The sequence below is a fragment of the Tursiops truncatus genome, chromosome 4, assembly GCF_011762595.2.
Source record: "Tursiops truncatus isolate mTurTru1 chromosome 4, mTurTru1.mat.Y, whole genome shotgun sequence".
In the NCBI taxonomy this organism is placed as follows: Eukaryota; Metazoa; Chordata; class Mammalia; order Artiodactyla; family Delphinidae; genus Tursiops; species Tursiops truncatus.
Genome location: NC_047037.1, coordinates 122752193 through 122767043, shown reverse-complemented (window position 1 = coordinate 122767043; position 14851 = coordinate 122752193). Strand labels below are relative to the sequence as shown.

General features: G+C 32.8%; 1 pseudogene; it reads right to left on the bottom strand.

The window, feature by feature from the left end:
- Nucleotides 1–227: 227 nt before the first annotated feature.
- On the bottom strand, nucleotides 228–633 carry LOC101339875 (small nuclear ribonucleoprotein G pseudogene; annotated as a pseudogene).
- Between the last annotated feature and the right edge of the window lie 14218 nt (nucleotides 634–14851).

The following is a 14851-nucleotide window of genomic DNA, read 5'->3' as shown; positions in this document are numbered from 1 at the left end:
GTTTATGTTAAGAAACTGTATTTCCACTCTGAATACAACACAATCCAACCTTGGCAAAATAATACATGTCTCTATGTAACACCTTGCAACTCATTTGGTAAACTTCCTCAAAGTTGAACTTTTTGAACTTCCGTGATACCTCTTTCAGTTGGCAAACTATTTCCTCTATTTTTAATCAAGGTTCTTTGAACTGTATGTGTCCTTGATTTTCAAGGTATCTACAGAAATTCTTCTTTTTTTTTTGACTATTACAGAAGTTTATGTAGCAAAAAAGTTCAGTAAGAAAATGTACACGACCCAATTTTCATCGTAGTAAAATGTGGAGAGGGGTCACGTGGAAGCAGTTGATTTCTCTGGTGAAGACAGCCATTGTTCATACTCCTTCCAAGGTTTCTAACATGATGATACTATTTCCTTGTATTACCACAATTCCAATATTGTTCTGTTGCCCACTAGTTGCCATCTCCACACATTCATCTATCACAAGATTCAAAAAGGGATCAAATCCCCTCAATATTCCTTGGACATGTCTGCCACCATTTAATATTAATGATAACTTCTTGTCCATAAATTTATTCAAATCGGGAGGGTGAGCTTTGCTCATGATGTCTACTCGAGGAGCTCAAAGATGCCGCCAAAAGGAATTCGAGTTGTCCCTCACGCTCAAGAGGTCTCATATATATATATATATATATAAAATAACTAGATATTTTTCTTATACATCATTTTAACAAAAGTGTATGTTAAATATATGTTTTTCACCCATAAATATTGACCAAAACCAGATATATAAATCTATATCTATCTATTTGTACAATTTATTTCAGCATATATATATACAAAATTTATATTTTTATAATTTTTCCACTAAAAATTGGAGTATTTAAAACAAAGTGTTTTGGGAAATTAACCTGTGAGGGATTTGCAGAAATTCTTTAAAATATGTATATGTCTATGTTTATCTACCTATTTGTTTATCTAGTCTATCTACCAATATGAATAGTGTGGTCCCATTTGCAACAAAATTGTTATAAATAAGTACCAACAATTATTTTACTGTCTTGAGTTATTAAAATTAAATAAGACAGAATAATTTAAGTAAAAATCCCAAAATGTAGAAAACTCAGAACCTTTTAAATTAAAATATTCCAAAGATGGAGAATAAGTGAATTTATACTCACCTTAACCTGCTACATCTTTCAGATAATGGGTGTGTAACAATAGTAGATTTTTTTCAGCATTCCAGACTCACTTGGGCCCTAAAGTCATCCTGGAGACTGCTGGGGAGGGAGAGCAAGAGGAAGACAAGGACATAATTTAAAGAACATATTTATTAAGCATTTGAGTAAAAATAACTTCTGCGACAATAAGTATGGAAAAAACCCAGGTGCTTATCACAGCTTATTACTCATGACACGGAAACAAACTGAAACATCTAACACTATAGCATAATAATCTTACCTAAATCTTCTGATCCATTACATAAAAATCAATGAAATAAATATGAAAGTGCATTTATGTTGAAATTGGGCTCTTATGAAAAAAAGTGGTAATAATTCTCAACGTTTTCTAAGTTTTTATTGAATCGAACTTTTATTTTGTGCCTGTACTAGACACTAATATATGTTTTGTTAGACCTGGAGAATTTTTCTTATTATCATGATATTCCAATATGAAATTTCTTCATATAAACAAATTTTAAGTCCTCAGAAGATTAGATATGATATTTAATGGCAAATGAAAGACAAACATAGGAATTGTATAATTAAAATCAAACATGCATTTTTGTATTTGCTCTTCCTTAAAAATAATTGTTGTCACAATTAGTTCTAATTATCATGAAACATTTATAACATTTCTAAAAGAGTGTGATACAAACATTAACTTTCCTAAGTGCCCTGTGCCTCTGAGTCTGAACCACAGGATCCACAGAAGGACTGAAAAGAAAGTAATTATAATTTTAGCTAGGGTTGTCTCTAGTGAGGGATTAGTGTTCTTTATTTTTAAGCATTTATAATTTCCAATTTTTCAAGTTGTTTCATTAGTAGGAATTTTTAGGTTTGTTTAAAAATTATAAATTTATTTAGAAATTAATAGATTCTGTGAGGAGTTGTATGTCACAAATACACATTTGCACTATACTGAGGAAGTTTTGATTTAGAAAAGATAAATGCATGTCAAAGGTCTCAAGACTAGGCAGTAGCAGGGTCAGAACTCCCATTACATTCTATAAAACTCCAGATCTCTGGTCTTCAATATTATCCTACACTGCCTATATATAAAGGCGTACCCTGAACTATTGAAGCTTCAAATGGACATTAAACCTTAATTTCACAGAGCAACATGAATGTGCAACCCATGAACAATATAGGACTTTAATAATCTATCAAATTGTAAACAAATAGTTTTACAGTAACTGAGAATCACTAGCCACATCTTTGGAATATATAGATTTTTGGTTGAAAGGCTAATAGATATTCAATAATAACAACAAAAATAATCACAATGGTAATAACGTAACCTACATACATAAATTGTGTAATCAGTGTTCTTCCAATAGCTTTGAATAATTTATCTCAATTATTCCTCACATTAAACCATTACATTTCTATTATTTAGATGAAGAAAGTGAGGTTTACAGAAGTTCTACAACTTGTCCAATATCACAGAACTATATGGTTTTGCAGTGTCAAGTTTCAAAACCTACTGTGATCTCAGAACTTACTATTGTAATAAGGACTTATGATTTGAGGTTTGCTGACAGACAAAATTATAATAGGAAAAGCATTTCTGGAGTAACAATTTGCAAAGTTTGCAATTTGTTCAATCCTTTATATCTATCTCTGTATCTATCCTTTTTTATTTATATCTATATAATCTATATCTATTTCTATCTATCAGCTATCTATCATCTATCTATATTGAGGCAGAGATAAAGTGGTACACAGTTTTGTTTCTGTTTTTTAACAGAATGAGATATCTTTTATCATTTTTCACAGTTGATACTGAAAGAACGTTTAACATTAAAAGTAAACAAAGTACTTTTTCTGCTATGTTGAAAGCTCTTAGAGAAAATAAAACATGAAAGCAATGAATGCATTCCTTCTAATAAAGTAATACTTAACTTTTTAAAAACTAAGCATCAAAGTAAGCATCTATTTCTGGACATAGTTAACATTAATCTGACTTCTAGACAGGCTGTTTGGCAAATTTTACTTTAATTGGCATTAACAGTAGAGTTTTATTGGAAAGTGTTGGCAAGCTCATATGCAAACAACCTTCAGTATAAAGGAGAGTTTCTGGAAATGTTATGAGAATTTATTATAGTCTTCAGCGTTTACTCAAAGAGATATACTGAACAATGAAACAGAAAGAAATAAGACCATCCATCACTTTCTCACAAAAGGACCTAAGCTCTTATGTTCATTAATACTGTTACATTCTGTCAGCAGTCAATGAGAAGACATCACTGAAAAATTCTCACAAAAGTGTTAAGTTATACATATGTCCAAAAAAAGACATTTCCTTCATTCTGGTTGAACTTAGTCCAATACCATTTTACTTTTTACTGAGGAAATTCAACTTAAGTATTCATGGTTATTGCTATATAGTTATTTAACTGTATTCTCCCTGTGAGGTAAAGAAATAATTAATGGTTTCTTTTTTTTTTTTTTACTTAAAGAGGTAGAGACTCTTTGAGTCTTTATTTCCTAGGCTCTGATATAATAATTACATTAGTGTCTGTCCTACCATGTTGAAGAGTAAAGTGGCTGGTACAAGTGGCAGCCATGGCATGGTGAGAAGGACATTTCCCACCAGGTGTGTGCATCTATCATGGCACTTATCATTCTCTGTTGTAGTTGTTTGGTTGACCAAATGCTGCTTTGTACAGCTATACATTATCCTTCTCATTGTGTGGAAAACCACAAAAAGTAGCTGTAACACACAAATACCTAGACAGTTTTCTACCATATCCTTTAAAGTCTTAGTTGAGTGAGTCTGAATGCCAAGGTATGGCAGTTGCACAAATTATAAAATTGTTTTGATTGCATGTAACAAGAATCTAAATATCTTCTCTGGGAATGAAGGGTGGCAGTGTGCAGTCCCTGTCCTTGATCCCACTTTAACGCAGCTTATTCTGTACTTTAAGGTTTGTTACTTGCACTATCCTTTGTCATTTAGCACTATCTGTAGTAAATGGCTCTCTTTGGGTTACAAGCCATGTAATCCTAACTCAAACTAAAATGCAAATTACATAAATAAATCTTAAATAAGTTTGCAAATGAGAGAAAAAATAATCCATGGGCCTTCTTACTTTCAAGTGTAGGTAGATCCAGGATTGTAACTAAGCCTCTTTGCCATCATTGGTCTCTCATGTTAAATTTGCTTCTCTTTGCCTTGGAATCACCTACTGTCCAGTGCTGTCTTGATATATCTGGACAAGGCTAACACTGGATTTTATGCATATCATATTTTTATCTAGCACTATCAGAGGAAACGGAATTGTCTTTTTCAGTAGGTTCAGTGGGGAACTTGCGATGGTTATGATTTACTAACAATTCCTATAAAGGAGTCATTTGTTCAAAACATGGACTGAGAAAAACTAGCCTTCTCCAAAGCATATGAAACAGGGTTCAAACTGAAGGTATCTCTGTTATGGGAGTAGTAAGAAGAAATAGCGTGATATATGAGTTTATGGTACTTATTTTCACATTTGTGCTTACTAACATGAGTTATTGAGGTTGAGACATAATTTTAAAGTCATCATTGTTCTCATATTGGAAAGAATATGCTTCAATTGCACCAATGTCATTTCTGAAACAGCCACCTTCTCTCCTTACCCCTGAAGACCAAGAGCACTAGAATCACTACACATTTCCAACTGGAAAAGTAATCATAGTTTAGATATGATAATTAGTATTTTATAATGTAGAATACATTCATTTTTAACAGAAATTTTGCTTTATCTTTGTTTCTAAATGCTTAATTAAGGTGTATATAAATGCCATTGTTAAGAAAAAACATATAGTTTAATTACCTGAAGTTTTAGTTACCTAAAGCACAATGAATTATCTTTATGGATCATATATGAGAAAAAAACAAAACTAGGCATATTCTAACTTCCATACAAATGATAATAGGTAGAAATGCTCCTATTTTAAAATTTTGCTCAATAGCCATCTATGACTAGAGACTGAAAGCTAGTGGAACTGACTCAGCATCCATCTTAGGAAAAGGCAGCTACGCTTGTCTGTGTTTTTCTAAATTATTTGGCCTAGTTCTTAATTTGTTTCAACATTGCGGTACATTCTCAGTACTTTCAGTGTATCTCTAATTCCTTAAAGAAACACTGATTTTAGAATTAATGAAATAAATGGAGCCTCAGACCAATGTTTCCTAATATGTTTACTCTATATTTCAAAACATTAAAGTGTATTCAGATCAATGAAAACTGTATTAGAATGTGATGTTTCTAAAGAAACACTAAGCAACACTGACTGAAAGTAGTTTAAATGAGGTAAAACCAGCTTAAACTTATTTGTAAATTTCACAAATATCCTTCACGGTATAAAGAGAGAAAAAGACATAATGAGGTTAAATGACCATTTGTTTTTCACCTCCTCTGTAATTTTGAGAACTCCAGGTGAATATGTATTCATGTAAGACTGTTTTTGGAGGTATGATCACTTAAACAGTAGATTTCATCTTAAAAATTTTATTACATACCAAAGGGTAACAGGACGTGGCTTTGAGGTTACAGCCAATGGTATTTAACAAGATGTTGTTCTTACTCAGTTTATTAAGGTGAGAGGAGAAAGAATTGCATGGGCAGACATTATATTTAAAGAGGTTATTTCTTCTCTGAAAGGATATATATTTTGATTTAAGCCATCGACAAAAGGAGGAAACATAGTGATACATGTGATGGGTGGTTGTAATGAATAAAACACACTTCTTCTGTAGGAGATTTTGATTGTTGGCCTACCAGGATTGTCAGTGTGTACGAAAAAGATATGTAGGGCTACAGGACAAAAGACTAGACTTCTTTCCTTTTTATTGTTTTAAATAGCAAAATATTTAATATTTGAAGAAAGAAGGATAACATTTTAAGAGTATAATATGAACAATCAGTATAATTTAAAAATAAATACTAATAACACAAATCTTCTACATTAACTGTGTAAATAGATCAATTAAGAGTGAGTTAGCAACTTCTTAGTTACAAATTATATGAAAATGGTTGTTCTGTATCATAACTCAGCCAGAAATTTTATTTGCCCTTATATAGCCATACAACATCCGATAAGTATACTTTGGGGTCCAGTTAGTCGTTAGTCTACACTTGAATTAAGGAGAGAGATGCTTTCATTTCTTTCCAACTCTGATCTAAGAGGTAATAATTTTTCTAATCATAGTTACCATTACACATACAAAGACATAATTAAACTTCAATTGTATTCATTTTCCTACTTCCTTCATCCAGGAATTAAAATCCTGAAATAAAAGATAAAAGACAATCCTTTGAGTGGTTTTGGAGGAATATAACAAGTAAAGTGGGAGATTTCCAAATTTTTAGGCCATTTAAAATTTTCAAATACTTAAGATCATTTTTTATTGTCTCTCCCACTCACATTATAAAGAAAAGGAAATTAAAGTAAGTCTGTATTAAATACAGTACATTTTCCAAAATGTAGTTCTTAAGAAAACAAAAAAAGAGAGGGCAGGCAAACTATTAACAGATAAAGTACTTACATTCAAATACACATGTCAAATTATCAGAAAAATTAATTTATTCTAACCTCCTGTGACCTCTCTCTCCCCAAGTCCTGCTGTACTTACACTATGCAAGATTATGCTTAGCATTCTATTTTACACCAAAATGATTTGCTTCCTAATATTAAAATATGCCTTAGTCTTATTCCCAAAACTATTTTAGTCTCTTAAAATAAGGACCATACCTTAAGAGACTTTTATGTTTGTAAGATCTTCATAAAAGTTTTGAACCTATGGTAGGTTCTGTATATTGTTTAGTCAAAACAGCTAATGAATAACTTGCCTTTTGAAGGTGAAATATTTATTTAATGAAAAGCTAAATGTTTCCTTAAAAATTGGAATACATTCTCCCTCTCTCTCTTTCTGTTTTTCTCTCTTCCGCTTTCTCATTCTCTTTCTCTACACACACACACACACACATACACACAAAGATATCATATGCATGTTTGATAGCAAAATGCCTAATCCAGAGTGATACAGTCTTATATTGTGTTGTATATAACTGAGGTACTTTTCATAGAGGGAGTATCAAACTTCAATTGGTATAGGTACTGAAGTTTAGGTGCCAAAAGTTTAGACATAGAAAAAAAAAATTCCTTTTCAGATGCCCTTGAAAGATTGGTACTTTCTTGTCTCAGAGTTCCTTGTTGTTCCAGATTCCTCTCTAATTTTGTTTGTTTGGTTTTGCTTTATCTGTGGTATTCTCACGTATTAACTACTCCAACATCAAACATACTCTCTTTCCAAAGAACAGAGAATTAACAGAATAATGTGGGTACAATCTTTCTCTTGATACAAATAGCATGTAGTCAATCATTCAGTATATCTGCAATCTTTTATTTTCTTATTCTTTCCAAAGCTGAGGGTGTGGCCCTGTTCCTCCTGGAAAACACGTAATATTGGCACAAGGATAAACTAACTGGAGGGTTCAACACAATGAAAAGTTCAAAAAAATGTAAACATATATGGTTACATGATTTGTGAAAATGGCAAAAGCAGTACCATGGAAAAAAGCCTGTCCTTTTCAACTGCACACAAGCATGCACACATTTGTGTACACACACAGACACACAAGCTCATAATTCCAGATAAATTGCAGATCTAAATGTTTAAAGTAAAACAGTAAAGCTTTTAGTAAAAAATCTAGAACTTCTTGACCTCAGAGTAGGCAAACATCTCTTAAACAAGAAGTAAAAATAATTAGTCATAAAAGGAACAGCATAATTAATTAGCTGTATTAAAATTAATAACTTACGTGCATTAAAAGACACCACTGAGAGAATATGATTGGAGAAGATATATTGCAGAAGATAGATAGATAAAAAGTATGACCTTGTATGTATCATATCAGGCAACAGACTCATCCTGTGTAAAGAATGCCTACCAATCAATTAGAAAATGACACATAAATGGACACAAATCTTGAATGGTTACTTAACAAGAAGGTACTTTAGTGACCAATTAGTATTTAAACTTTGTAGAACATCATTAGTCATCAGAAAAATTGAAATTAAACAAACACATGATACAACCAACAAGTCCCAAAACATAATGGGTGAAATGTTTGACAATATGCTTGAAATATTAAAGTGTTAGTGATGTTGTAGAATAAATGAAATTTTTATACCTTCATAGCTTGTTGGTTGGGGTTTAAATTGCTACAGTCACTTTGAAAAACTATTTTGCAGCATCTACTAAACCTACCTGCATACAGTGCAGACCGCACTGAAGTAGATACCCCTAGATGATGGTTGTACTACTCAGGGTCTACCCCAGCTTGTCTTCATTGTATCTAGACAAATAACTGTGGTCGGGTCTCAGTATAAACTGATGAGAAATCTGTTCTCCTGCTCCAGGAGAATATAATTTACTCCCTAAATGAGTTGTTAGACCAAGGATAATATGTCCTGATAAGAGCAATGAAAAACATGTGAGAATGTATATTAAGTATGCTGACCCAGAGGGAGTAGATTATAAGGCTATATAAGGGAAAGTTAACTGACATGGGGTTGTGGAAACTCCTATAATTCAGGATTTAATAGTCTATCAATGATACATTGATATACAGCCAGTTCTTTGATGCACTTCTTGAATAGTTCCTTGAAAGTTGCACTCAATGATGCCCTAATGTTATGAGATAGAGATAACAGAACTCCTTTGTAGAAAGATTTGAAAGCTCAGAGAATTGGACATGTTATATTTACCAGAAAATCCCAGACAACAGACACTTCATTAAGACAGTAAGAAATGGAACCTCCATCACTGGGCAGCTACATGGTGAATTTCCTCTCTACCTCAGGGATTATGATGGGAGATATCTCCATAGAACTAGGCTCATTAAGGTTGAGTGATGTTATGAGTGATTTTTAAAAAGCAGAAATGCAGTGTTGACCCTTAACCATTAGATGTGAGGTGGGCACAAACAGCAGCATGGACAGCAAAACAACCGTGGGAACCATGTGACCTTAATATGATGAAACTCAATACACAAGTCTATGGCATTGGTTAATAAATTATAATGTCTTAACCATGAAAAATGGGTAGGAAACTAGGCAATGACTTTACAAACAGGAAAGTAAAAGGAGTTAGTGAGAAACAGGTCAGTTGTGACAATGGAAAATTACAAGTCCTTACCTGTTTCTACGTCTGATCAAATTTTAAGATCCATAGCCCATATATTGAAAGCAAGATAGAATACCCTTTAAAAAGACCCAGAAATACCACAAACCACCACTATATAAGTATTCCCCCAGTTCTTTCCCAAAGAAATCGGCAACAATTCACCTTAGCAACTGTATACGGGGGAAGACTGAATACCTAGGGCATTTGATGATTATTGGTATAGGGTCTCGATACTAAGGAACATGAATTCTATTATGGACCCCCAGTTAGAGTGTGGTCTTATGGCTGAAGATATGAATGGAGTCCTAGCCCAGGACTCTCTTACAGTTGGTCCAATATTTGAGTTCCCAATGTTGTTCGTTTTCTGTTCTCAAATGCTTAATTAGGATAGATGTATTAAGTAAAAAACAGAACCCTCATATTTGTTCCCTGATGTGAGGAAGTATCATCAGGAAAAGAAATCATAATCCATTTCATATACTGGGTCCACCCTCGGTGACTGAGAGGATGGAAGGATGGTGGTCGCCATCATATCCTCAATCAAAACTATGCAGATGAAGCTGAATGATATGGACTACCCCAAATATAATCACTTAGTTAAGCTTTGATCTTAGTTTACTTCCAGTTATGGGGTTTTTACTAGCACTAACACAACATCTGGCACTCAGTATGCAGCAACTGGTCTGGAAAATGTTTTCTGTTCAGTCCTCATCAGTAAAAAGAATCAAAAACACATGAAAACAACAGGGCACTTTATCCTCTAGGTCTATGTGAATTTTCCTTCTATCTGTTACTTTATATTGTAGTCCACAAGGATTCCTATCATCCAGACCATGGGTTGGCAAACTACAGCCCATGGGCCAGATCTGGCCTGCATTTTTATGCCTGTGAGCTATGAATGTTTTAAACATTGTAACGGAGTATAAAAACAAACAAACAAAAATGTGATAGAGATGTTTGTGTCCTGCAAAATCTAAAAAAGTACAACCAAATTCCAATCTAGACACTCTAGGAGAATATTTTTCATAGCTACTGATTTTGGTAATAAATACACATACAGATATCTCTGCATTAGGCAGTTTTTTTTTAAACCTCTTTAAAAATCTTATTTAATTCTCACAACAATCCACTAAGGTGAGTCGTTTTATTGTCCCTCTTTTATATGTGATACACTTGATGCAGCTCAGAGCAGTTATGAGACTTGCAAAAATCATCCAGCTAATAAGTGTTGGGGCCAGTATTGAAACCAAGGCTCCTTGCTTCATATTCTTTCTCTTTAATGGTCCTTCTATGATTGGAAGAATTATTATGTGTTTAACATACTTATGATCAGTTGAATTGATGAGATAAATGTATATGACATAATCTGACAGCAAATAAAATACAGAAAATTATTTAATGTAAAATGATTCAAACAAGTAAATGAAGTTTCCAAGTAAAGTCACCTCATAGTGAACTTCTTGTCCCTTAAATACTTCTAACATGAAAATACACCTTAGAATTCATTAAACACGATATGAGAATAGGTAAAGGAATGAAATTATTATTACTCACCCAGCAATACCATAATCTGTCATTTTATTTGGTGAGATGAATTGAACGACAAAGTGGGCTAATCTCAGTAGGTACATCTTGCTTTGTTAACTACCTGTAGACCAAGAACAAATTAAATGTGTATATCATATTTACATGTTCAGTAGTCTGTTGCTATGGTAATGGAGAAAAAGAAGATTCTAGTAACATGAATTTTGATTTCTTGGGCTCATAGGTGTAAACCGAATTGGAAAGGCAATAATTACTTAAAATAGCCAATATCATTGTTAATGAAATTTTTGTCATCTCATAAGAGGGAAAACAATGTCCAGGGCCCACTTACATCTATAATTTGCCACAATTTTTGAAAGCGTACATGATTTTCTATTAGGAAGATTATAAAATGGCAGAAAGCTCATTTAAGGTAACTGAGAATGACAATTTATTTGCTTCTTATGAACAATTTGTTGTTTGGGTGGGAGGATGTTTTAATGTATAATTCCTTCTATTTTATTCTGAGTTAAATTTTGTAAGTGATTTTAGAAGCTCTGTGGAAATAAACACATAACAGGCCCTAACATAACAAGAATACCAGCATATAAATTGTGTAAGTGAAATGTATTTGTAAGAATAGTACATAAAGGTACAAATTAAAAAACTGCCTAATTAAGAGTTGTCTAATAAATATGCAACTTCAGGCAGTGCTGAAACTTGGCAAATATTTATTTATTAGAATCATGACAATGTCTTATTTAAGGGCCAGAGTGTCTTCAATTTTGCACTTCTGATATGAAAGCAAATCAGCTCAATTTTTTCCCTCAATCCCTCAATCCCTTTCTCATAAAGATTTTTACTCAATCCTATGATTTTCATACAACATATATGGCAAAATAATTCTTGACATATGACATTGAATTAAAGTGGCTATACCTCCAATATCTCCAAGATAGTTTAGGAGGTTAGTATTGTTCTTTGCATTATTATTTTTATTATTTGCCATAGAAAATGCTCTTTAAAGTCAAAAGCACTAATATCTCTTATAACATCTTAAACTCTTTAGAGATTTTATTCTAACACATAATAAGGGAAAGCAAATAGCAGAGTATTGTTATAAGTGAGGAGAAATTTTTTCATGAGGCATTGAGGGGAATTCTGAAGAATCCTTCAAATTAGAAAGCAACATTATTTTCCACGAAGAAAAGAGTTGTCATAAGAAAAACACAAAAAAAGGTCCTTAGGGTGGGTCAAGATTTAATATGTGAGTACCGTGGGCTAGCACGCTTCCTCTATTCTGAGAGTGGCATTGAAATGAGCAGAATCATCAAACTTCAAACCTGAAGGCCATTTATACAAATAGAGATAAGCAGAGGGTTTAGATGACAGAGTACAAGTGGACTTTTTTGTTTTGTTTTGTTTTCACACTGGAAAACCTTGAGACATAATCATAATTCCAGGATGGGAAAGTAGAAATTTAGAGTTAAATTTAGGTTCATCAAATTAAAAAAAACTCAGAAAAATATTAGATTTGAATGCTCATTTTGATTACACTTATTTTATCTACAGAGTGAATGCCTATTTATTCACCTAAAATTTCTCTATACATTGGTTGATGTTAAGTTTCTCTCTCTTATGTCAGCATTTACGCTGGGACAATTGAACAATGTGTCTAGCACACAATAAATTGCAACTATTATTGCTAAATTATTTTTATATTGTTTTTATGAACAGTTTAAAAATTATTCACTAAAAAACAAACAAAATCATGAATTTGATTACTTCTGCTTTTCCTGTGGACTGATAGTTGCATAAACTTCGGAACATCTCATTAAAAGCAGGCTAATAAATCAGAATTATAGACCCATATTTTTTCTGATCTTCTAGGAACTAGAACCAGGTACAACTTAATAAGTGCTGTGTGGCAATTATAATGTAAATCCTCAGTTGCTATTTCATATTTTATTGGAAATATAGCGTGTGTGATCATCATCTGACATTAGGTTTCATTTTTGAGGAAACAATTTGGTTTTAGTCTTCTAATTTTTTTTTCTTATGGTTGTCCTCTTCGTTATTGCAGTTTTTATGCTCAGCTGTTTCAAATCTGTTTTCTTTCCTGCCTGAAATCCTGAAGCCAATTCACTGACCTACAAACTTTATTCAATTGCACACATCTTTTAATCAAAAATGTAACAATTTTGCTGACACAGTATCTTCTCAGGGGCATAAATTACTCTTAGATGATTTAAAGAAATAGCTTTCCCTAACAGTGTTTGCTTTGGCTTTTATTCAAATGTAAAGTATAGATGACTGATAAGTGTCACAACAAAAACCCATATCATCAGCACAAGCATTTAATGCTCTATTTCAAAAGAGCCAGAGGAAAGAACACAAAATAATATCCTAGTTCCACTTCTCCTTTGTTGTTAAATTACTCACGTTCAAATGAGCATCTTGTGTTGTTTTAGATATTTGACACCTGTCTGTGTAAAAGATATTTGGGGCATCATCCAAGTTCTAATGTTTAATTCTACTCTGGGAATTTAAAGGACTTTAAAATGACTTCTTGAAGATTCATGTGAAATCAAACTCAACCAAAGATGAAAAATGAGTCCTCTGATTTTGAAGTGCCAAAAGCCTGCAGAGAGCTGAAGAGACAGTGACATCTGTAAGGTTATTGTCATGACACAGTGTCTACTGACATTTGAACTGACTTAGCTAAGCAACATTCAGTGGAAGACAACCTCATTTCTTATTATGACTTCCTATCCATCTCTATAGCACATGCATGGAGTCCAAGCGTACATGCAGTTGATAGATTGTTCAAGGAGTGAGTAAGCATTTTAGGAATTATTCCTGCCCCTTCTCATTTTTCTTTGCTCACTTTCTTGACTTAAAAAAACAAATAAACAAACAAAAATGTCTTGTTGCCTCCATTAGCAGTTGAGTAGGAAAATTTTAAAGGAAGAGGATGACTAGGTAGGTATCCTCCCATAAAGTAGTTCTGGTAAGAGTTTTGGAGGCTCAAAGCACTGGCTAAAACGAACTAAGTGGGTTTTACTTCTGTATGTGTCAGTGCTATTGAACTCTCACCACAATATATGCTAATTCTGAAAGTTTACAGAAATGGAATTAAATATTTATGTGCTGACCATGTTATGTTAGAGGCATTAATTCTAAGCTGTTAAATTTTTAAGTACCTGGAGTGTTTAGCATGAGGATACTGAATTACTGTTGCTTTTTTTGTTTTGTTTTGTTTTTTGCACTTTAGTGATAACAGACATTCTTTGAAACAGTGAGAAACCTTTGAGAAAATTCTGTATTCATTCATGACGTAGAGTATTTTGCACATATAAATGTAGTGTTAATGATATTATGCAGTATGTTATAATACTGCATAATGACATATTATGATATTTGAATTATACAAATCTGGTGTACTTATAGCATATATAACATTTCTGAATTGGATTAAAACTATTCATATGTGCTAGAAAAAAGTATAATATTCATATGCATATGATGTCCCACTGCTCATGCACCCACCCTCTTGTACATGCACACCAATTCATACATGCCATTTACGTAGAGTACCTGTTTGAGTGCCATTTGAGAACAATTTCAGTGCATTTCTTGTCATGTCCATGAATATATATTCAAAAAATCAGTTTTATCTGTTAACTGGGACTCTATTCTTCAGTGTTTGAATCATATTAGAAAGAGAATTACTCTGGTACTATCTGGGTTTGTTTTTTTGATCCTTCAATGTTGGACTCGGTAAAATTTCCTACCCCTCTCTGATTTTTAGTTATCTCGTCTTAAAATGAGAATAACAATAGCACCCTCAAAATTAGAATTAAAGGCCACCATTTATGGATCTGTTGCAGGTCCTAGTATATAAAAGGTGACAAATACCAGTTCCTTCTTT